The sequence below is a fragment of the Anomaloglossus baeobatrachus genome, chromosome 1 (genome assembly GCF_048569485.1).
Source record: "Anomaloglossus baeobatrachus isolate aAnoBae1 chromosome 1, aAnoBae1.hap1, whole genome shotgun sequence".
NCBI classification, from domain to species: Eukaryota; Metazoa; Chordata; class Amphibia; order Anura; family Aromobatidae; genus Anomaloglossus; species Anomaloglossus baeobatrachus.
In genome coordinates, this window is record NC_134353.1 from 321953612 (window position 1) to 321974246 (window position 20635).

Below are 20635 nucleotides of genomic sequence, written 5' to 3' on the forward strand. Positions count from 1 at the left end.
GCATTATTTCCCTCCGTTGAGTCTGTCTCTAACTTTCAGTCTTCTCTGAGCTGGTGGGTGGGGACTTGCATTTGTGATGTCTTTCAGAAACCGCACACAGAAATTGAAGAATCCTTGTTTTGTTTTTCTCTGTAAAAGTATGTGAGACATTACACAGCCCTAATGATTTGTGTGGCAGTGAATTGAGTTTGGAAAAAAAGCTTAAACAGTTGCTTAATACTGCAGCTGCACCTGACTATACTTAGCCAATTCTTATTGTCTTTGACGATGCTGCTTACTCCTTTTCCCCACTTTTGCCTCCATAGAGAATACCAGGAGATATAATCTGGCACTTGCTTTCTGTGGCAGAATGTGTGCGGACTTTGGTTTTGTTTGTGTACAGTCCTAAGCAAAAAGGAACATCTCGGAAGGTTCTTCGAAATGCATAGTGAGATGTTCTTCCTAAATGTGCTAAATGGGCTGCTCTGCACGAGCCTGGGTAGCTCAGTCGGTAGAGCATCGGACTTTTAATCTGAGGGTCCAGGGTTCAAGTCCCTGTTCAGGCCCTTGCCTTTTACCATAAACCTAGCACGTACCTTGACTTCGTTCTTAGGTGATTCTTGAGTGTGCATGAGGATTAAGCGTTGTTCTGGTTATTACATGACTTGTATCCAGCATTATTTCCCTCCGTTGAGTCTGTCTCTAACTTTCAGTCTTCTCTGAGCTGGTGGGTGGGGACTTGCATTTGTGATGTCTTTCAGAAACCGCACACAGAAATTGAAGAATCCTTGTTTTGTTTTTCTCTATAAAAGTATGTGAGACATTACACAGCCCTAATGATCTGTGTGGCAGTGAATTGAGTTTGGAAAAAAAGCTTAAACAGTTGCTTAATACTGCAGCTGCACCTGACTATACTTAGCCAATTCTTATTGTCTTTGACGATGCTGCTTACTCCTTTTCCCGACTTTTGCCTCCATAGAGAATACCAGGAGATATAACCTGGCACTTGCTTTCTGTGGCAGAATGTGTGCGGACTTTGGTTTTGTTTGTGTACAGTCCTAAGCAAAAAGGAACATCTCGGAAGGTTCTTCGAAATGCATAGTGAGATGTTCTTCCTAAATGTGCTAAATGGGCTGCTCTGCACGAGCCTGGGTAGCTCAGTCGGTAGAGCATCAGACTTTTAATCTGAGGGTCCAGGGTTCAAGTCCCTGTTCAGGCGCCTTGCCTTTTACCATAAACCTAGCACGTACCTTGACTTCGTTCTTAGGTGATTCTTGAGTGTGCATGAGGATTAAGCGTTGTTCTGGTTATTACATGACTTGTATCCAGCATTATTTCCCTCCGTTGAGTCTGTCTCTAACTTTCAGTCTTCTCTGAGCTGGTGGGTGGGGACTTGCATTTGTGATGTCTTTCAGAAACCGCACACAGAAATTGAAGAATCCTTGTTTTGTTTTTCTCTGTAAAAGTATGTGAGACATTACACAGCCCTAATGATCTGTGTGGCAGTGAATTGAGTTTGGAAAAAAAGCTTAAACAGTTGCTTAATACTGCAGCTGCACCTGACTATACTTAGCCAATTCTTATTGTCTTTGACGATGCTGCTTACTCCTTTTCCCCACTTTTTCCTCCATAGAGAATACCAGGAGATATAACCTGGCACTTGCTTTCTGTGGCAGAATGTGTGCGGACTTTGGTTTTGTTTGTGTACAGTCCTAAGCAAAAAGGAACATCTCGGAAGGTTCTTCGAAATGCATAGTGAGATGTTCTTCCTAAATGTGCTAAATGGGCTGCTCTGCACGAGCCTGGGTAGCTCAGTCGGTAGAGCATCAGACTTTTAATCTGAGGGTCCAGGGTTCAAGTCCCTGTTCAGGCGCCTTGCCTTTTACCATAAACCTAGCACGTACCTTGACTTCGTTCTTAGGTGATTCTTGAGTGTGCATGAGGATTAAGCGTTGTTCTGGTTATTACATGACTTGTATCCAGCATTATTTCCCTCCGTTGAGTCTGTCTCTAACTTTCAGTCTTCTCTGAGCTGGTGGGTGGGGACTTGCATTTGTGATGTCTTTCAGAAACCGCACACAGAAATTGAAGAATCCTTGTTTTGTTTTTCTCTGTAAAAGTATGTGAGACATTACACAGCCCTAATGATCTGTGTGGCAGTGAATTGAGTTTGGAAAAAAAGCTTAAACAGTTGCTTAATACTGCAGCTGCACCTGACTATACTTAGCCAATTCTTATTGTCTTTGACGATGCTGCTTACTCCTTTTCCCCACTTTTGCCTCCATAGAGAATACCAGGAGATATAACCTGGCACTTGCTTTCTGTGGCAGAATGTGTGCGGACTTTGGTTTTGTTTGTGTACAGTCCTAAGCAAAAAGGAACATCTCGGAAGGTTCTTCGAAATGCATAGTGAGATGTTCTTCCTAAATGTGCTAAATGGGCTGCTCTGCACGAGCCTGGGTAGCTCAGTCGGTAGAGCATCAGACTTTTAATCTGAGGGTCCAGGGTTCAAGTCCCTTTTCAGGCGCCTTGCCTTTTACCATAAACCTAGCACGTACCTTGACTTCGTTCTTAGGTGATTCTTGAGTGTGCATGAGGATTAAGCGTTATTCTGGTTATTACATGACTTGTATCCAGCATTATTTCCCTCCGTTGAGTCTGTCTCTAACTTTCAGTCTTCTCTGAGCTGGTGGGTGGGGACTTGCATTTGTGATGTCTTTCAGAAACCGCACACAGAAATTGAAGAATCCTTGTTTTGTTTTTCTCTGTAAAAGTATGTGAGACATTACACAGCCCTAATGATCTGTGTGGCAGTGAATTGAGTTTGGAAAAAAAGCTTAAACAGTTGCTTAATACTGCAGCTGCACCTGACTATACTTAGCCAATTCTTATTGTCTTTGACGATGCTGCTTACTCCTTTTCCCCACTTTTGCCTCCATAGAGAATACCAGGAGATATAACCTGGCACTTGCTTTCTGTGGCAGAATGTGTGCGGACTTTGGTTTTGTTTGTGTACAGTCCTAAGCAAAAAGGAACATCTCGGAAGGTTCTTCGAAATGCATAGTGAGATGTTCTTCCTAAATGTGCTAAATGGGCTGCTCTGCACGAGCCTGGGTAGCTCAGTCGGTAGAGCATCAGACTTTTAATCTGAGGGTCCAGGGTTCAAGTCCCTGTTCAGGCGCCTTGCCTTTTACCATAAACCTAGCACGTACCTTGACTTCGTTCTTAGGTGATTCTTGAGTGTGCATGAGGATTAAGCGTTGTTCTGGTTATTACATGACTTGTATCCAGCATTATTTCCCTCCGTTGAGTCTGTCTCTAACTTTCAGTCTTCTCTGAGCTGGTGGGTGGGGACTTGCATTTGTGATGTCTTTCAGAAACCGCACACAGAAATTGAAGAATCCTTGTTTTGTTTTTCTCTGTAAAAGTATGTGAGACATTACACAGCCCTAATGATCTGTGTGGCAGTGAATTGAGTTTGGAAAAAAAGCCTAAACAGTTGCTTAATACTGCAGCTGCACCTGACTATACTTAGCCAATTCTTATTATCTTTGACGATGCTGCTTACTCCTTTTCCCCACTTTTGCCTCCATAGAGAATACCAGGAGATATAACCTGGCACTTGCTTTCTGTGGCAGAATGTGTGCGGACTTTGGTTTTGTTTGTGTACAGTCCTAAGCAAAAAGGAACATCTCGGAAGGTTCTTCGAAATGCATAGTGAGATGTTCTTCCTAAATGTGCTAAATGGGCTGCTCTGCACGAGCCTGGGTAGCTCAGTCGGTAGAGCATCAGACTTTTAATCTGAGGGTCCAGGGTTCAAGTCCCTGTTCAGGCGCCTTGCCTTTTACCATAAACCTAGCACGTACCTTGACTTCGTTCTTAGGTGATTCTTGAGTGTGCATGAGGATTAAGCGTTGTTCTGGTTATTACATGACTTGTATCCAGCATTATTTCCCTCCGTTGAGTCTGTCTCTAACTTTCAGTCTTCTCTGAGCTGGTGGGTGGGGACTTGCATTTGTGATGTCTTTCAGAAACCGCACACAGAAATTGAAGAATCCTTGTTTTGTTTTTCTCTGTAAAAGTATGTGAGACATTACACAGCCCTAATGATCTGTGTGGCAGTGAATTGAGTTTGGAAAAAAAGCTTAAACAGTTGCTTAATACTGCAGCTGCACCTGACTATACTTAGCCAATTCTTATTGTCTTTGACGATGCTGCTTACTCCTTTTCCCCACTTTTTCCTCCATAGAGAATACCAGGAGATATAACCTGGCACTTGCTTTCTGTGGCAGAATGTGTGCGGACTTTGGTTTTGTTTGTGTACAGTCCTAAGCAAAAAGGAACATCTCGGAAGGTTCTTCGAAATGCATAGTGAGATGTTCTTCCTAAATGTGCTAAATGGGCTGCTCTGCACGAGCCTGGGTAGCTCAGTCGGTAGAGCATCAGACTTTTAATCTGAGGGTCCAGGGTTCAAGTCCCTGTTCAGGCGCCTTGCCTTTTACCATAAACCTAGCACGTACCTTGACTTCGTTCTTAGGTGATTCTTGAGTGTGCATGAGGATTAAGCGTTGTTCTGGTTATTACATGACTTGTATCCAGCATTATTTCCCTCCGTTGAGTCTGTCTCTAACTTTCAGTCTTCTCTGAGCTGGTGGGTGGGGACTTGCATTTGTGATGTCTTTCAGAAACCGCACACAGAAATTGAAGAATCCTTGTTTTGTTTTTCTCTGTAAAAGTATGTGAGACATTACACAGCCCTAATGATCTGTGTGGCAGTGAATTGAGTTTGGAAAAAAAGCTTAAACAGTTGCTTAATACTGCAGCTGCACCTGACTATACTTAGCCAATTCTTATTGTCTTTGACGATGCTGCTTACTCCTTTTCCCCACTTTTGCCTCCATAGAGAATACCAGGAGATATAACCTGGCACTTGCTTTCTGTGGCAGAATGTGTGCGGACTTTGGTTTTGTTTGTGTACAGTCCTAAGCAAAAAGGAACATCTCGGAAGGTTCTTCGAAATGCATAGTGAGATGTTCTTCCTAAATGTGCTAAATGGGCTGCTCTGCACGAGCCTGGGTAGCTCAGTCGGTAGAGCATCAGACTTTTAATCTGAGGGTCCAGGGTTCAAGTCCCTTTTCAGGCGCCTTGCCTTTTACCATAAACCTAGCACGTACCTTGACTTCGTTCTTAGGTGATTCTTGAGTGTGCATGAGGATTAAGCGTTATTCTGGTTATTACATGACTTGTATCCAGCATTATTTCCCTCCGTTGAGTCTGTCTCTAACTTTCAGTCTTCTCTGAGCTGGTGGGTGGGGACTTGCATTTGTGATGTCTTTCAGAAACCGCACACAGAAATTGAAGAATCCTTGTTTTGTTTTTCTCTGTAAAAGTATGTGAGACATTACACAGCCCTAATGATCTGTGTGGCAGTGAATTGAGTTTGGAAAAAAAGCTTAAACAGTTGCTTAATACTGCAGCTGCACCTGACTATACTTAGCCAATTCTTATTGTCTTTGACGATGCTGCTTACTCCTTTTCCCCACTTTTGCCTCCATAGAGAATACCAGGAGATATAACCTGGCACTTGCTTTCTGTGGCAGAATGTGTGCGGACTTTGGTTTTGTTTGTGTACAGTCCTAAGCAAAAAGGAACATCTCGGAAGGTTCTTCGAAATGCATAGTGAGATGTTCTTCCTAAATGTGCTAAATGGGCTGCTCTGCACGAGCCTGGGTAGCTCAGTCGGTAGAGCATCAGACTTTTAATCTGAGGGTCCAGGGTTCAAGTCCCTGTTCAGGCGCCTTGCCTTTTACCATAAACCTAGCACGTACCTTGACTTCGTTCTTAGGTGATTCTTGAGTGTGCATGAGGATTAAGCGTTGTTCTGGTTATTACATGACTTGTATCCAGCATTATTTCCCTCCGTTGAGTCTGTCTCTAACTTTCAGTCTTCTCTGAGCTGGTGGGTGGGGACTTGCATTTGTGATGTCTTTCAGAAACCGCACACAGAAATTGAAGAATCCTTGTTTTGTTTTTCTCTGTAAAAGTATGTGAGACATTACACAGCCCTAATGATCTGTGTGGCAGTGAATTGAGTTTGGAAAAAAAGCCTAAACAGTTGCTTAATACTGCAGCTGCACCTGACTATACTTAGCCAATTCTTATTATCTTTGACGATGCTGCTTACTCCTTTTCCCCACTTTTGCCTCCATAGAGAATACCAGGAGATATAACCTGGCACTTGCTTTCTGTGGCAGAATGTGTGCGGACTTTGGTTTTGTTTGTGTACAGTCCTAAGCAAAAAGGAACATCTCGGAAGGTTCTTCGAAATGCATAGTGAGATGTTCTTCCTAAATGTGCTAAATGGGCTGCTCTGCACGAGCCTGGGTAGCTCAGTCGGTAGAGCATCAGACTTTTAATCTGAGGGTCCAGGGTTCAAGTCCCTGTTCAGGCGCCTTGCCTTTTACCATAAACCTAGCACGTACCTTGACTTCGTTCTTAGGTGATTCTTGAGTGTGCATGAGGATTAAGCGTTGTTCTGGTTATTACATGACTTGTATCCAGCATTATTTCCCTCCGTTGAGTCTGTCTCTAACTTTCAGTCTTCTCTGAGCTGGTGGGTGGGGACTTGCATTTGTGATGTCTTTCAGAAACCGCACACAGAAATTGAAGAATCCTTGTTTTGTTTTTCTCTGTAAAAGTATGTGAGACATTACACAGCCCTAATGATCTGTGTGGCAGTGAATTGAGTTTGGAAAAAAAGCTTAAACAGTTGCTTAATACTGCAGCTGCACCTGACTATACTTAGCCAATTCTTATTGTCTTTGACGATGCTGCTTACTCCTTTTCCCCACTTTTGCCTCCATAGAGAATACCAGGAGATATAACCTGGCACTTGCTTTCTGTGGCAGAATGTGTGCGGACTTTGGTTTTGTTTGTGTACAGTCCTAAGCAAAAAGGAACATCTCGGAAGGTTCTTCGAAATGCATAGTGAGATGTTCTTCCTAAATGTGCTAAATGGGCTGCTCTGCACAAGCCTGGGTAGCTCAGTCGGTAGAGCATCAGACTTTTAATCTGAGGGTCCAGGGTTCAAGTCCCTGTTCAGGCGCCTTGCCTTTTACCATAAACCTAGCACGTACCTTGACTTCGTTCTTAGGTGATTCTTGAGTGTGCATGAGGATTAAGCGTTGTTCTGGTTATTACATGACTTGTATCCAGCATTATTTCCCTCCGTTGAGTCTGTCTCTAACTTTCAGTCTTCTCTGAGCTGGTGGGTGGGGACTTGCATTTGTGATGTCTTTCAGAAACCGCACACAGAAATTGAAGAATCCTTGTTTTGTTTTTCTCTGTAAAAGTATGTGAGACATTACACAGCCCTAATGATCTGTGTGGCAGTGAATTGAGTTTGGAAAAAAAGCTTAAACAGTTGCTTAATACTGCAGCTGCACCTGACTATACTTAGCCAATTCTTATTGTCTTTGACGATGCTGCTTACTCCTTTTCCCCACTTTTGCCTCCATAGAGAATACCAGGAGATATAACCTGGCACTTGCTTTCTGTGGCAGAATGTGTGCGGACTTTGGTTTTGTTTGTGTACAGTCCTAAGCAAAAAGGAACATCTCGGAAGGTTCTTCGAAATGCATAGTGAGATGTTCTTCCTAAATGTGCTAAATGGGCTGCTCTGCACGAGCCTGGGTAGCTCAGTCGGTAGAGCATCAGACTTTTAATCTGAGGGTCCAGGGTTCAAGTCCCTGTTCAGGCGCCTTGCCTTTTACCATAAACCTAGCACGTACCTTGACTTCGTTCTTAGGTGATTCTTGAGTGTGCATGAGGATTAAGCGTTGTTCTGGTTATTACATGACTTGTATCCAGCATTATTTCCCTCCGTTGAGTCTGTCTCTAACTTTCAGTCTTCTCTGAGCTGGTGGGTGGGGACTTGCATTTGTGATGTCTTTCAGAAACCGCACACAGAAATTGAAGAATCCTTGTTTTGTTTTTCTCTGTAAAAGTATGTGAGACATTACACAGCCCTAATGATCTGTGTGGCAGTGAATTGAGTTTGGAAAAAAAGCTTAAACAGTTGCTTAATACTGCAGCTGCACCTGACTATACTTAGCCAATTCTTATTGTCTTTGACGATGCTGCTTACTCCTTTTCCCCACTTTTGCCTCCATAGAGAATACCAGGAGATATAACCTGGCACTTGCTTTCTGTGGCAGAATGTGTGCGGACTTTGGTTTTGTTTGTGTACAGTCCTAAGCAAAAAGGAACATCTCGGAAGGTTCTTCGAAATGCATAGTGAGATGTTCTTCCTAAATGTGCTAAATGGGCTGCTCTGCACGAGCCTGGGTAGCTCAGTCGGTAGAGCATCAGACTTTTAATCTGAGGGTCCAGGGTTCAAGTCCCTGTTCAGGCGCCTTGCCTTTTACCATAAACCTAGCACGTACCTTGACTTCGTTCTTAGGTGATTCTTGAGTGTGCATGAGGATTAAGCGTTGTTCTGGTTATTACATGACTTGTATCCAGCATTATTTCCCTCCGTTGAGTCTGTCTCTAACTTTCAGTCTTCTCTGAGCTGGTGGGTGGGGACTTGCATTTGTGATGTCTTTCAGAAACCGCACACAGAAATTGAAGAATCCTTGTTTTGTTTTTCTCTGTAAAAGTATGTGAGACATTACACAGCCCTAATGATCTGTGTGGCAGTGAATTGAGTTTGGAAAAAAAGCTTAAACAGTTGCTTAATACTGCAGCTGCACCTGACTATACTTAGCCAATTCTTATTGTCTTTGACGATGCTGCTTACTCCTTTTCCCCACTTTTGCCTCCATAGAGAATACCAGGAGATATAACCTGGCACTTGCTTTCTGTGGCAGAATGTGTGCGGACTTTGGTTTTGTTTGTGTACAGTCCTAAGCAAAAAGGAACATCTCGGAAGGTTCTTCGAAATGCATAGTGAGATGTTCTTCCTAAATGTGCTAAATGGGCTGCTCTGCACGAGCCTGGGTAGCTCAGTCGGTAGAGCATCAGACTTTTAATCTGAGGGTCCAGGGTTCAAGTCCCTGTTCAGGCGCCTTGCCTTTTACCATAAACCTAGCACGTACCTTGACTTCGTTCTTAGGTGATTCTTGAGTGTGCATGAGGATTAAGCGTTGTTCTGGTTATTACATGACTTGTATCCAGCATTATTTCCCTCCGTTGAGTCTGTCTCTAACTTTCAGTCTTCTCTGAGCTGGTGGGTGGGGACTTGCATTTGTGATGTCTTTCAGAAACCGCACACAGAAATTGAAGAATCCTTGTTTTGTTTTTCTCTGTAAAAGTATGTGAGACATTACACAGCCCTAATGATCTGTGTGGCAGTGAATTGAGTTTGGAAAAAAAGCTTAAACAGTTGCTTAATACTGCAGCTGCACCTGACTATACTTAGCCAATTCTTATTGTCTTTGACGATGCTGCTTACTCCTTTTCCCCACTTTTGCCTCCATAGAGAATACCAGGAGATATAACCTGGCACTTGCTTTCTGTGGCAGAATGTGTGCGGACTTTGGTTTTGTTTGTGTACAGTCCTAAGCAAAAAGGAACATCTCGGAAGGTTCTTCGAAATGCATAGTGAGATGTTCTTCCTAAATGTGCTAAATGGGCTGCTCTGCACGAGCCTGGGTAGCTCAGTCGGTAGAGCATCAGACTTTTAATTTGAGGGTCCAGGGTTCAAGTCCCTGTTCAGGCGCCTTGCCTTTTACCATAAACCTAGCACGTACCTTGACTTCGTTCTTAGGTGATTCTTGAGTGTGCATGAGGATTAAGCGTTGTTCTGGTTATTACATGACTTGTATCCAGCATTATTTCCCTCCGTTGAGTCTGTCTCTAACTTTCAGTCTTCTCTGAACTGGTGGGTGGGGACTTGCATTTGTGATGTCTTTCAGAAACCGCACACAGAAATTGAAGAATCCTTGTTTTGTTTTTCTCTGTAAAAGTATGTGAGACATTACACAGCCCTAATGATCTGTGTGGCAGTGAATTGAGTTTGGAAAAAAAGCTTAAACAGTTGCTTAATACTGCAGCTGCACCTGACTATACTTAGCCAATTCTTATTGTCTTTGACGATGCTGCTTACTCCTTTTCCCCACTTTTTCCTCCATAGAGAATACCAGGAGATATAACCTGGCACTTGCTTTCTGTGGCAGAATGTGTGCGGACTTTGGTTTTGTTTGTGTACAGTCCTAAGCAAAAAGGAACATCTCGGAAGGTTCTTCGAAATGCATAGTGAGATGTTCTTCCTAAATGTGCTAAATGGGCTGCTCTGCACGAGCCTGGGTAGCTCAGTCGGTAGAGCATCAGACTTTTAATCTGAGGGTCCAGGGTTCAAGTCCCTGTTCAGGCGCCTTGCCTTTTACCATAAACCTAGCACGTACCTTGACTTCGTTCTTAGGTGATTCTTGAGTGTGCATGAGGATTAAGCGTTGTTCTGGTTATTACATGACTTGTATCCAGCATTATTTCCCTCCGTTGAGTCTGTCTCTAACTTTCAGTCTTCTCTGAGCTGGTGGGTGGGGACTTGCATTTGTGATGTCTTTCAGAAACCGCACACAGAAATTGAAGAATCCTTGTTTTGTTTTTCTCTGTAAAAGTATGTGAGACATTACACAGCCCTAATGATCTGTGTGGCAGTGAATTGAGTTTGGAAAAAAAGCTTAAACAGTTGCTTAATACTGCAGCTGCACCTGACTATACTTAGCCAATTCTTATTATCTTTGACGATGCTGCTTACTCCTTTTCCCCACTTTTGCCTCCATAGAGAATACCAGGAGATATAACCTGGCACTTGCTTTCTGTGGCAGAATGTGTGCGGACTTTGGTTTTGTTTGTGTACAGTCCTAAGCAAAAAGGAACATCTCGGAAGGTTCTTCGAAATGCATAGTGAGATGTTCTTCCTAAATGTGCTAAATGGGCTGCTCTGCACGAGCCTGGGTAGCTCAGTCGGTAGAGCATCAGACTTTTAATCTGAGGGTCCAGGGTTCAAGTCCCTGTTCAGGCGCCTTGCCTTTTACCATAAACCTAGCACGTACCTTGACTTCGTTCTTAGGTGATTCTTGAGTGTGCATGAGGATTAAGCGTTGTTCTGATTATTACATGACTTGTATCCAGCATTATTTCCCTCCGTTGAGTCTGTCTCTAACTTTCAGTCTTCTCTGAGCTGGTGGGTGGGGACTTGCATTTGTGATGTCTTTCAGAAACCGCACACAGAAATTGAAGAATCCTTGTTTTGTTTTTCTCTGTAAAAGTATGTGAGACATTACACAGCCCTAATGATCTGTGTGGCAGTGAATTGAGTTTGGAAAAAAAGCTTAAACAGTTGCTTAATACTGCAGCTGCACCTGACTATACTTAGCCAATTCTTATTGTCTTTGACGATGCTGCTTACTCCTTTTCCCCACTTTTGCCTCCATAGAGAATACCAGGAGATATAATCTGGCACTTGCTTTCTGTGGCAGAATGTGTGCGGACTTTGGTTTTGTTTGTGTACAGTCCTAAGCAAAAAGGAACATCTCGGAAGGTTCTTCGAAATGCATAGTGAGATGTTCTTCCTAAATGTGCTAAATGGGCTGCTCTGCACGAGCCTGGGTAGCTCAGTCGGTAGAGCATCAGACTTTTAATCTGAGGGTCCAGGGTTCAAGTCCCTGTTCAGGCGCCTTGCCTTTTACCATAAACCTAGCACGTACCTTGACTTCGTTCTTAGGTGATTCTTGAGTGTGCATGAGGATTAAGCGTTGTTCTGGTTATTACATGACTTGTATCCAGCATTATTTCCCTCCGTTGAGTCTGTCTCTAACTTTCAGTCTTCTCTGAGCTGGTGGGTGGGGACTTGCATTTGTGATGTCTTTCAGAAACCGCACACAGAAATTGAAGAATCCTTGTTTTGTTTTTCTCTGTAAAAGTATGTGAGACATTACACAGCCCTAATGATCTGTGTGGCAGTGAATTGAGTTTGGAAAAAAAGCTTAAACAGTTGCTTAATACTGCAGCTGCACCTGACTATACTTAGCCAATTCTTATTGTCTTTGACGATGCTGCTTACTCCTTTTCCCCACTTTTGCCTCCATAGAGAATACCAGGAGATATAACCTGGCACTTGCTTTCTGTGGCAGAATGTGTGCGGACTTTGGTTTTGTTTGTGTACAGTCCTAAGCAAAAAGGAACATCTCGGAAGGTTCTTCGAAATGCATAGTGAGATGTTCTTCCTAAATGTGCTAAATGGGCTGCTCTGCACGAGCCTGGGTAGCTCAGTCGGTAGAGCATCAGACTTTTAATCTGAGGGTCCAGGGTTCAAGTCCCTGTTCAGTCGTCTTGCCTTTTACCATAAACCTAGCACGTACCTTGACTTCGTTCTTAGGTGATTCTTGAGTGTGCATGAGGATTAAGCGTTGTTCTGGTTATTACATGACTTGTATCCAGCATTATTTCCCTCCGTTGAGTCTGTCTCTAACTTTCAGTCTTCTCTGAGCTGGTGGGTGGGGACTTGCATTTGTGATGTCTTTCAGAAACCGCACACAGAAATTGAAGAATCCTTGTTTTGTTTTTCTCTGTAAAAGTATGTGAGACATTACACAGCCCTAATGATCTGTGTGGCAGTGAATTGAGTTTGGAAAAAAAGCTTAAACAGTTGCTTAATACTGCAGCTGCACCTGACTATACTTAGCCAATTCTTATTGTCTTTGACGATGCTGCTTACTCCTTTTCCCCACTTTTTCCTCCATAGAGAATACCAGGAGATATAACCTGGCACTTGCTTTCTGTGGCAGAATGTGTGCGGACTTTGGTTTTGTTTGTGTACAGTCCTAAGCAAAAAGGAACATCTCGGAAGGTTCTTCGAAATGCATAGTGAGATGTTCTTCCTAAATGTGCTAAATGGGCTGCTCTGCACGAGCCTGGGTAGCTCAGTCGGTAGAGCATCACACTTTTAATCTGAGGGTCCAGGGTTCAAGTCCCTGTTCAGGCGCCTTGCCTTTTACCATAAACCTAGCACGTACCTTGACTTCGTTCTTAGGTGATTCTTGAGTGTGCATGAGGATTAAGCGTTGTTCTGGTTATTACATGACTTGTATCCAGCATTATTTCCCTCCGTTGAGTCTGTCTCTAACTTTCAGTCTTCTCTGAGCTGGTGGGTGGGGACTTGCATTTGTGATGTCTTTCAGAAACCGCACACAGAAATTGAAGAATCCTTGTTTTGTTTTTCTCTGTAAAAGTATGTGAGACATTACACAGCCCTAATGATCTGTGTGGCAGTGAATTGAGTTTGGAAAAAAAGCTTAAACAGTTGCTTAATACTGCAGCTGCACCTGACTATACTTAGCCAATTCTTATTGTCTTTGACGATGCTGCTTACTCCTTTTCCCCACTTTTGCCTCCATAGAGAATACCAGGAGATATAACCTGGCACTTGCTTTCTGTGGCAGAATGTGTGCGGACTTTGGTTTTGTTTGTGTACAGTCCTAAGCAAAAAGGAACATCTCGGAAGGTTCTTCGAAATGCATAGTGAGATGTTCTTCCTAAATGTGCTAAATGGGCTGCTCTGCACGAGCCTGGGTAGCTCAGTCGGTAGAGCATCAGACTTTTAATCTGAGGGTCCAGGGTTCAAGTCCCTGTTCAGGCGCCTTGCCTTTTACCATAAACCTAGCACGTACCTTGACTTCGTTCTTAGGTGATTCTTGAGTGTGCATGAGGATTAAGCGTTGTTCTGGTTATTACATGACTTGTATCCAGCATTATTTCCCTCCGTTGAGTCTGTCTCTAACTTTCAGTCTTCTCTGAGCTGGTGGGTGGGGACTTGCATTTGTGATGTCTTTCAGAAACCGCACACAGAAATTGAAGAATCCTTGTTTTGTTTTTCTCTGTAAAAGTATGTGAGACATTACACAGTCCTAATGATCTGTGTGGCAGTGAATTGAGTTTGGAAAAAAAGCTTAAACAGTTGCTTAATACTGCAGCTGCACCTGACTATACTTAGCCAATTCTTATTGTCTTTGACGATGCTGCTTACTCCTTTTCCCCACTTTTGCCTCCATAGAGAATACCAGGAGATATAACCTGGCACTTGCTTTCTGTGGCAGAATGTGTGCGGACTTTGGTTTTGTTTGTGTACAGTCCTAAGCAAAAAGGAACATCTCGGAAGGTTCTTCGAAATGCATAGTGAGATGTTCTTCCTAAATGTGCTAAATGGGCTGCTCTGCACGAGCCTGGGTAGCTCAGTCGGTAGAGCATCAGACTTTTAATCTGAGGGTCCAGGGTTCAAGTCCCTGTTCAGGCGCCTTGCCTTTTACCATAAACCTAGCACGTACCTTGACTTCGTTCTTAGGTGATTCTTGAGTGTGCATGAGGATTAAGCGTTGTTCTGGTTATTACATGACTTGTATCCAGCATTATTTCCCTCCGTTGAGTCTGTCTCTAACTTTCAGTCTTCTCTGAGCTGGTGGGTGGGGACTTGCATTTGTGATGTCTTTCAGAAACCGCACACAGAAATTGAAGAATCCTTGTTTTGTTTTTCTCTGTAAAAGTATGTGAGACATTACACAGCCCTAATGATCTGTGTGGCAGTGAATTGAGTTTGGAAAAAAAGCTTAAACAGTTGCTTAATACTGCAGCTGCACCTGACTATACTTAGCCAATTCTTATTGTCTTTGACGATGCTGCTTACTCCTTTTCCCCACTTTTGCCTCCATAGAGAATACCAGGAGATATAACCTGGCACTTGCTTTCTGTGGCAGAATGTGTGCGGACTTTGGTTTTGTTTGTGTACAGTCCTAAGCAAAAAGGAACATCTCGGAAGGTTCTTCGAAATGCATAGTGAGATGTTCTTCCTAAATGTGCTAAATGGGCTGCTCTGCACGAGCCTGGGTAGCTCAGTCGGTAGAGCATCAGACTTTTAATCTGAGGGTCCAGGGTTCAAGTCCCTGTTCAGGCGCCTTGCCTTTTACCATAAACCTAGCACGTACCTTGACTTCGTTCTTAGGTGATTCTTGAGTGTGCATGAGGATTAAGCGTTGTTCTGGTTATTACATGACTTGTATCCAGCATTATTTCCCTCCGTTGAGTCTGTCTCTAACTTTCAGTCTTCTCTGAGCTGGTGGGTGGGGACTTGCATTTGTGATGTCTTTCAGAAACCGCACACAGAAATTGAAGAATCCTTGTTTTGTTTTTCTCTGTAAAAGTATGTGAGACATTACACAGCCCTAATGATCTGTGTGGCAGTGAATTGAGTTTGGAAAAAAAGCTTAAACAGTTGCTTAATACTGCAGCTGCACCTGACTATACTTAGCCAATTCTTATTGTCTTTGACGATGCTGCTTACTCCTTTTCCCCACTTTTGCCTCCATAGAGAATACCAGGAGATATAACCTGGCACTTGCTTTCTGTGGCAGAATGTGTGCGGACTTTGGTTTTGTTTGTGTACAGTCCTAAGCAAAAAGGAACATCTCGGAAGGTTCTTCGAAATGCATAGTGAGATGTTCTTCCTAAATGTGCTAAATGGGCTGCTCTGCACGAGCCTGGGTAGCTCAGTCGGTAGAGCATCAGACTTTTAATCTGAGGGTCCAGGGTTCAAGTCCCTGTTCAGGCGCCTTGCCTTTTACCATAAACCTAGCACGTACCTTGACTTCGTTCTTAGGTGATTCTTGAGTGTGCATGAGGATTAAGCGTTGTTCTGGTTATTACATGACTTGTATCCAGCATTATTTCCCTCCGTTGAGTCTGTCTCTAACTTTCAGTCTTCTCTGAGCTGGTGGGTGGGGACTTGCATTTGTGATGTCTTTCAGAAACCGCACACAGAAATTGAAGAATCCTTGTTTTGTTTTTCTCTGTAAAAGTATGTGAGACATTACACAGCCCTAATGATCTGTGTGGCAGTGAATTGAGTTTGGAAAAAAAGCTTAAACAGTTGCTTAATACTGCAGCTGCACCTGACTATACTTAGCCAATTCTTATTGTCTTTGACGATGCTGCTTACTCCTTTTCCCCACTTTTGCCTCCATAGAGAATACCAGGAGATATAACCTGGCACTTGCTTTCTGTGGCAGAATGTGTGCGGACTTTGGTTTTGTTTGTGTACAGTCCTAAGCAAAAAGGAACATCTCGGAAGGTTCTTCGAAATGCATAGTGAGATGTTCTTCCTAAATGTGCTAAATGGGCTGCTCTGCACGAGCCTGGGTAGCTCAGTCGGTAGAGCATCAGACTTTTAATCTGAGGGTCCAGGGTTCAAGTCCCTGTTAAGGCGCCTTGCCTTTTACCGTAAACCTAGCACGTACCTTGACTTCGTTCTTAGGTGATTCTTGAGTGTGCATGAGGATTAAGCGTTGTTCTGGTTATTACATGACTTGTATCCAGCATTATTTCCCTCCGTTGAGTCTGTCTCTAACTTTCAGTCTTCTCTGAGCTGGTGGGTGGGGACTTGCATTTGTGATGTCTTTCAGAAACCGCACACAGAAATTTGAAGAATCCTTGTTTTGTTTTTCTCTGTAAAAGTATGTGAGACATTACACAGCCCTAATGATCTGTGTGGCAGTGAATTGAGTTTGGAAAAAAAGCTTAAACAGTTGCTTAATACTGCAGCTGCACCTGACTATACTTAGCCAATTCTTATTGTCTTTGACGATGCTGCTTACTCCTTTTCCCCACTTTTGCCTCCATAGAGAATACCAGGAGATATAACCTGGCACTTGCTTTCTGTGGCAGAATGTGTGCGGACTTTGGTTTTGTTTGTGTACAGTCCTAAGCAAAAAGGAACATCTCGGAAGGTTCTTCGAAATGCATAGTGAGATGTTCTTCCTAAATGTGCTAAATGGGCTTCTCTGCACGAGCCTGGGTAGCTCAGTCGGTAGAGCATCAGACTTTTAATCTGAGGGTCCAGGGTTCAAGTCCCTGTTCAGGCGCCTTGCCTTTTACCATAAACCTAGCACGTACCTTGACTTCGTTCTTAGGTGATTCTTGAGTGTGCATGAGGATTAAGCGTTGTTCTGGTTATTACATGACTTGTATCCAGCATTATTTCCCTCCGTTGAGTCTGTCTCTAACTTTCAGTCTTCTCTGAGCTGGTGGGTGGGGACTTGCATTTGTGATGTCTTTCAGAAACCGCACACAGAAATTGAAGAATCCTTGTTTTGTTTTTTTCTGTAAAAGTATGTGAGACATTACACAGCCCTAATGATCTGTGTGGCAGTGAATTGAGTTTGGAAAAAAAGCTTAAACAGTTGCTTAATACTGCAGCTGCACCTGACTATACTTAGCCAATTCTTATTGTCTTTGACGATGCTGCTTACTCCTTTTCCCCACTTTTGCCTCCATAGAGAATACCAGGAGATATAACCTGGCACTTGCTTTCTGTGGCAGAATGTGTGCGGACTTTGGTTTTGTTTGTGTACAGTCCTAAGCAAAAAGGAACATCTCGGAAGGTTCTTCGAAATGCATAGTGAGATGTTCTTCCTAAATGTGCTAAATGGGCTGCTCTGCACGAGCCTGGGTAGCTCAGTCGGTAGAGCATCAGACTTTTAATCTGAGGGTCCAGGGTTCAAGTCCCTGTTCAGGCGCCTTGCCTTTTACCATAAACCTAGCACGTACCTTGACTTCGTTCTTAGGTGATTCTTGAGTGTGCATGAGGATTAAGCGTTGTTCTGGTTATTACATGACTTGTATCCAGCATTATTTCCCTCCGTTGAGTCTGTCTCTAACTTTCAGTCTTCTCTGAGCTGGTGGGTGGGGACTTGCATTTGTGATGTCTTTCAGAAACCGCACACAGAAATTGAAGAATCCTTGTTTTGTTTTTCTCTGTAAAAGTATGTGAGACATTACACAGCCCTAATGATCTGTGTGGCAGTGAATTGAGTTTGGAAAAAAAGCTTAAACAGTTGCTTAATACTGCAGCTGCACCTGACTATACTTAGCCAATTCTTATTGTCTTTGACGATGCTGCTTACTCCTTTTCCCCACTTTTGCCTCCATAGAGAATACCAGGAGATATAACCTGGCACTTGCTTTCTGTGGCAGAATGTGTGCGGACTTTGGTTTTGTTTGTGTACAGTCCTAAGCAAAAAGGAACATCTCGGAAGGTTCTTCGAAATGCATAGTGAGATGTTCTTCCTAAATGTGCTAAATGGGCTGCTCTGCACGAGCCTGGGTAGCTCAGTCGGTAGAGCATCAGACTTTTAATCTGAGGGTCCAGGGTTCAAGTCCCTGTTCAGGCGCCTTGCCTTTTACCATAAACCTAGCACGTACCTTGACTTCGTTCTTAGGTGATTCTTGAGTGTGCATGAGGATTAAGCGTTGTTCTGGTTATTACATGACTTGTATCCAGCATTATTTCCCTCCGTTGAGTCTGTCTCTAACTTTCAGTCTTCTCTGAGCTGGTGGGTGGGGACTTGCATTTGTGATGTCTTTCAGAAACCGCACACAGAAATTGAAGAATCCTTGTTTTGTTTTTCTCTGTAAAAGTATGTGAGACATTACACAGCCCTAATGATCTGTGTGGCAGTGAATTGAGTTTGGAAAAAAAGCTTAAACAGTTGCTTAATACTGCAGCTGCACCTGACTATACTTAGCCAATTCTTATTGTCTTTGACGATGCTGCTTACTCCTTTTCCCCACTTTTTCCTCCATAGAGAATACCAGGAGATATAACCTGGCACTTGCTTTCTGTGGCAGAATGTGTGCGGACTTTGGTTTTGTTTGTGTACAGTCCTAAGCAAAAAGGAACATCTCGGAAGGTTCTTCGAAATGCATAGTGAGATGTTCTTCCTAAATGTGCTAAATGGGCTGCTCTGCACGAGCCTGGGAAGCTCAGTCGGTAGAGCATCAGACTTTTAATCTGAGGGTCCAGGGTTCAAGTCCCTGTTCAGGCGCCTTGCCTTTTACCATAAACCTAGCACGTACCTTGACTTCGTTCTTAGGTGATTCTTGAGTGTGCATGAGGATTAAGCGTTGTTCTGATTATTACATGACTTGTATCCAGCATTATTTCCCTCCGTTGAGTCTGTCTCTAACTTTCAGTCTTCTCTGAGCTGGTGGGTGGGGACTTGCATTTGTGATGTCTTTCAGAAACCGCACACAGAAATTGAAGAATCCTTGTTTTGTTTTTCTCTGTAAAAGTATGTGAGACATTACACAGCCCTAATGATCTGTGTGGCAGTGAATTGAGTTTGGAAAAAAAGCTTAAACAGTTGCTTAATACTGCAGCTGCACCTGACTATACTTAGCCAATTCTTATTGTCTTTGACGATGCTGCTTACTCCTTTTCCCCACTTTTGCCTCCATAGAGAATACCAGGAGATATAACCTGGCACTTGCTTTCTGTGGCAGAATGTGTGCGGACTTTGGTTTTGTTTGTGTACAGTCCTAAGCAAAAAGGAACATCTCGGAAGGTTCTTCGAAATGCATAGTGAGATGTTCTTCCTAAATGTGCTAAATGGGCTGCTCTGCACGAGCCTGGGTAGCTCAGTCGGTAGAGCATCAGACTTTTAATCTGAGGGTCCAGGGTTCAAGTCCCTGTTCAGGCGCCTTGCCTTTTACCATAAACCTAGCACGTACCTTGACTTCGTTCTTAGGTGATTCTTGAGTGTGCATGAGGATTAAGCGTTGTTCTGGTTATTACATGACTTGTATCCAGCATTATTTCCCTCCGTTGAGTCTGTCTCTAACTTTCAGTCTTCTCTGAGCTGGTGGGTGGGGACTTGCATTTGTGATGTCTTTCAGAAACCGCACACAGAAATTGAAGAATCCTTGTTTTGTTTTTCTCTGTAAAAGTATGTGAGACATTACACAGCCCTAATGATCTGTGTGGCAGTGAATTGAGTTTGGAAAAAAAGCTTAAACAGTTGCTTAATACTGCAGCTGCACCTGACTATACTTAGCCAATTCTTATTGTCTTTGACGATGCTGCTTACTCCTTTTCCCCACTTTTGCCTCCATAGAGAATACCAGGAGATATAACCTGGCACTTGCTTTCTGTGGCAGAATGTGTGCGGACTTTGGTTTTGTTTGTGTACAGTCCTAAGCAAAAAGGAACATCTCGGAAGGTTCTTCGAAATGCATAGTGAGATGTTCTTCCTAAATGTGCTAAATGGGCTGCTCTGCACGAGCCTGGGTAGCTCAGTCGGTAGAGCATCAGACTTTTAATCTGAGGGTCCAGGGTTCAAGTCCCTGTTCAGGCGCCTTGCCTTTTACCATAAACCTAGCACGTACCTTGACTTCGTTCTTAGGTGATTCTTGAGTGTGCATGAGGATTAAGCGTTGTTCTGGTTATTACATGACTTGTATCCAGCATTATTTCCCTCCGTTGAGTCTGTCTCTAACTTTCAGTCTTCTCTGAGCTGGTGGGTGGGGACTTGCATTTGTGATGTCTTTCAGAAACCGCACACAGAAATTGAAGAATCCTTGTTTTGTTTTTCTCTGTAAAAGTATGTGAGACATTACACAGCCCTAATGATCTGTGTGGCAGTGAATTGAGTTTGGAAAAAAAGCTTAAACAGTTGCTTAATACTGCAGCTGCACCTGACTATACTTAGCCAATTCTTATTGTCTTTGACGATGCTGCTTACTCCTTTTCCCCACTTTTGCCTCCATAGAGAATACCAGGAGATATAACCTGGCACTTGCTTTCTGTGGCAGAATGTGTGCGGAC

The 20635-nt window shown here is 43.3% G+C and overlaps 31 non-coding genes across 31 annotated transcripts; all 31 read left to right on the plus strand.

Annotated features, from left to right (window-relative positions):
- The first annotated feature begins 472 nt into the window (after positions 1-472).
- TRNAK-UUU (transfer RNA lysine (anticodon UUU)) lies at positions 473-545 on the plus strand. The gene has a single exon. It is a non-coding gene; the product is annotated as a tRNA-Lys (tRNA).
- A 580-nt stretch (positions 546-1125) lies between these two features.
- TRNAK-UUU (transfer RNA lysine (anticodon UUU)) lies at positions 1126-1198 on the plus strand. Its single transcript has one exon. It is a non-coding gene; the product is annotated as a tRNA-Lys (tRNA).
- A 581-nt stretch (positions 1199-1779) lies between these two features.
- TRNAK-UUU (transfer RNA lysine (anticodon UUU)) lies at positions 1780-1852 on the plus strand. The gene has a single exon. It is a non-coding gene; the product is annotated as a tRNA-Lys (tRNA).
- A 581-nt stretch (positions 1853-2433) lies between these two features.
- Positions 2434-2506, plus strand: TRNAK-UUU (transfer RNA lysine (anticodon UUU)). The gene has a single exon. It is a non-coding gene; the product is annotated as a tRNA-Lys (tRNA).
- A 581-nt stretch (positions 2507-3087) lies between these two features.
- TRNAK-UUU (transfer RNA lysine (anticodon UUU)) lies at positions 3088-3160 on the plus strand. The gene has a single exon. It is a non-coding gene; the product is annotated as a tRNA-Lys (tRNA).
- A 581-nt stretch (positions 3161-3741) lies between these two features.
- TRNAK-UUU (transfer RNA lysine (anticodon UUU)) lies at positions 3742-3814 on the plus strand. Its single transcript has one exon. It is a non-coding gene; the product is annotated as a tRNA-Lys (tRNA).
- A 581-nt stretch (positions 3815-4395) lies between these two features.
- Positions 4396-4468, plus strand: TRNAK-UUU (transfer RNA lysine (anticodon UUU)). Its single transcript has one exon. It is a non-coding gene; the product is annotated as a tRNA-Lys (tRNA).
- A 581-nt stretch (positions 4469-5049) lies between these two features.
- On the plus strand, positions 5050-5122 carry TRNAK-UUU (transfer RNA lysine (anticodon UUU)). The gene has a single exon. It is a non-coding gene; the product is annotated as a tRNA-Lys (tRNA).
- A 581-nt stretch (positions 5123-5703) lies between these two features.
- On the plus strand, positions 5704-5776 carry TRNAK-UUU (transfer RNA lysine (anticodon UUU)). Its single transcript has one exon. It is a non-coding gene; the product is annotated as a tRNA-Lys (tRNA).
- A 581-nt stretch (positions 5777-6357) lies between these two features.
- TRNAK-UUU (transfer RNA lysine (anticodon UUU)) lies at positions 6358-6430 on the plus strand. Its single transcript has one exon. It is a non-coding gene; the product is annotated as a tRNA-Lys (tRNA).
- A 581-nt stretch (positions 6431-7011) lies between these two features.
- On the plus strand, positions 7012-7084 carry TRNAK-UUU (transfer RNA lysine (anticodon UUU)). The gene has a single exon. It is a non-coding gene; the product is annotated as a tRNA-Lys (tRNA).
- Positions 7085-7665: 581 nt separating this feature from the next.
- Positions 7666-7738, plus strand: TRNAK-UUU (transfer RNA lysine (anticodon UUU)). The gene has a single exon. It is a non-coding gene; the product is annotated as a tRNA-Lys (tRNA).
- A 581-nt stretch (positions 7739-8319) lies between these two features.
- TRNAK-UUU (transfer RNA lysine (anticodon UUU)) lies at positions 8320-8392 on the plus strand. The gene has a single exon. It is a non-coding gene; the product is annotated as a tRNA-Lys (tRNA).
- Positions 8393-8973: 581 nt separating this feature from the next.
- On the plus strand, positions 8974-9046 carry TRNAK-UUU (transfer RNA lysine (anticodon UUU)). Its single transcript has one exon. It is a non-coding gene; the product is annotated as a tRNA-Lys (tRNA).
- Positions 9047-9627: 581 nt separating this feature from the next.
- TRNAK-UUU (transfer RNA lysine (anticodon UUU)) lies at positions 9628-9700 on the plus strand. Its single transcript has one exon. It is a non-coding gene; the product is annotated as a tRNA-Lys (tRNA).
- Positions 9701-10281: 581 nt separating this feature from the next.
- On the plus strand, positions 10282-10354 carry TRNAK-UUU (transfer RNA lysine (anticodon UUU)). Its single transcript has one exon. It is a non-coding gene; the product is annotated as a tRNA-Lys (tRNA).
- A 581-nt stretch (positions 10355-10935) lies between these two features.
- Positions 10936-11008, plus strand: TRNAK-UUU (transfer RNA lysine (anticodon UUU)). Its single transcript has one exon. It is a non-coding gene; the product is annotated as a tRNA-Lys (tRNA).
- Positions 11009-11589: 581 nt separating this feature from the next.
- TRNAK-UUU (transfer RNA lysine (anticodon UUU)) lies at positions 11590-11662 on the plus strand. Its single transcript has one exon. It is a non-coding gene; the product is annotated as a tRNA-Lys (tRNA).
- A 581-nt stretch (positions 11663-12243) lies between these two features.
- TRNAK-UUU (transfer RNA lysine (anticodon UUU)) lies at positions 12244-12316 on the plus strand. Its single transcript has one exon. It is a non-coding gene; the product is annotated as a tRNA-Lys (tRNA).
- A 581-nt stretch (positions 12317-12897) lies between these two features.
- On the plus strand, positions 12898-12970 carry TRNAK-UUU (transfer RNA lysine (anticodon UUU)). The gene has a single exon. It is a non-coding gene; the product is annotated as a tRNA-Lys (tRNA).
- Positions 12971-13551: 581 nt separating this feature from the next.
- Positions 13552-13624, plus strand: TRNAK-UUU (transfer RNA lysine (anticodon UUU)). The gene has a single exon. It is a non-coding gene; the product is annotated as a tRNA-Lys (tRNA).
- Positions 13625-14205: 581 nt separating this feature from the next.
- TRNAK-UUU (transfer RNA lysine (anticodon UUU)) lies at positions 14206-14278 on the plus strand. Its single transcript has one exon. It is a non-coding gene; the product is annotated as a tRNA-Lys (tRNA).
- Positions 14279-14859: 581 nt separating this feature from the next.
- On the plus strand, positions 14860-14932 carry TRNAK-UUU (transfer RNA lysine (anticodon UUU)). The gene has a single exon. It is a non-coding gene; the product is annotated as a tRNA-Lys (tRNA).
- A 581-nt stretch (positions 14933-15513) lies between these two features.
- TRNAK-UUU (transfer RNA lysine (anticodon UUU)) lies at positions 15514-15586 on the plus strand. The gene has a single exon. It is a non-coding gene; the product is annotated as a tRNA-Lys (tRNA).
- A 581-nt stretch (positions 15587-16167) lies between these two features.
- Positions 16168-16240, plus strand: TRNAK-UUU (transfer RNA lysine (anticodon UUU)). Its single transcript has one exon. It is a non-coding gene; the product is annotated as a tRNA-Lys (tRNA).
- Positions 16241-16822: 582 nt separating this feature from the next.
- Positions 16823-16895, plus strand: TRNAK-UUU (transfer RNA lysine (anticodon UUU)). Its single transcript has one exon. It is a non-coding gene; the product is annotated as a tRNA-Lys (tRNA).
- A 581-nt stretch (positions 16896-17476) lies between these two features.
- TRNAK-UUU (transfer RNA lysine (anticodon UUU)) lies at positions 17477-17549 on the plus strand. Its single transcript has one exon. It is a non-coding gene; the product is annotated as a tRNA-Lys (tRNA).
- Positions 17550-18130: 581 nt separating this feature from the next.
- Positions 18131-18203, plus strand: TRNAK-UUU (transfer RNA lysine (anticodon UUU)). Its single transcript has one exon. It is a non-coding gene; the product is annotated as a tRNA-Lys (tRNA).
- Positions 18204-18784: 581 nt separating this feature from the next.
- On the plus strand, positions 18785-18857 carry TRNAK-UUU (transfer RNA lysine (anticodon UUU)). The gene has a single exon. It is a non-coding gene; the product is annotated as a tRNA-Lys (tRNA).
- A 581-nt stretch (positions 18858-19438) lies between these two features.
- On the plus strand, positions 19439-19511 carry TRNAK-UUU (transfer RNA lysine (anticodon UUU)). The gene has a single exon. It is a non-coding gene; the product is annotated as a tRNA-Lys (tRNA).
- A 581-nt stretch (positions 19512-20092) lies between these two features.
- On the plus strand, positions 20093-20165 carry TRNAK-UUU (transfer RNA lysine (anticodon UUU)). Its single transcript has one exon. It is a non-coding gene; the product is annotated as a tRNA-Lys (tRNA).
- Positions 20166-20635: the final 470 nt, after the last annotated feature.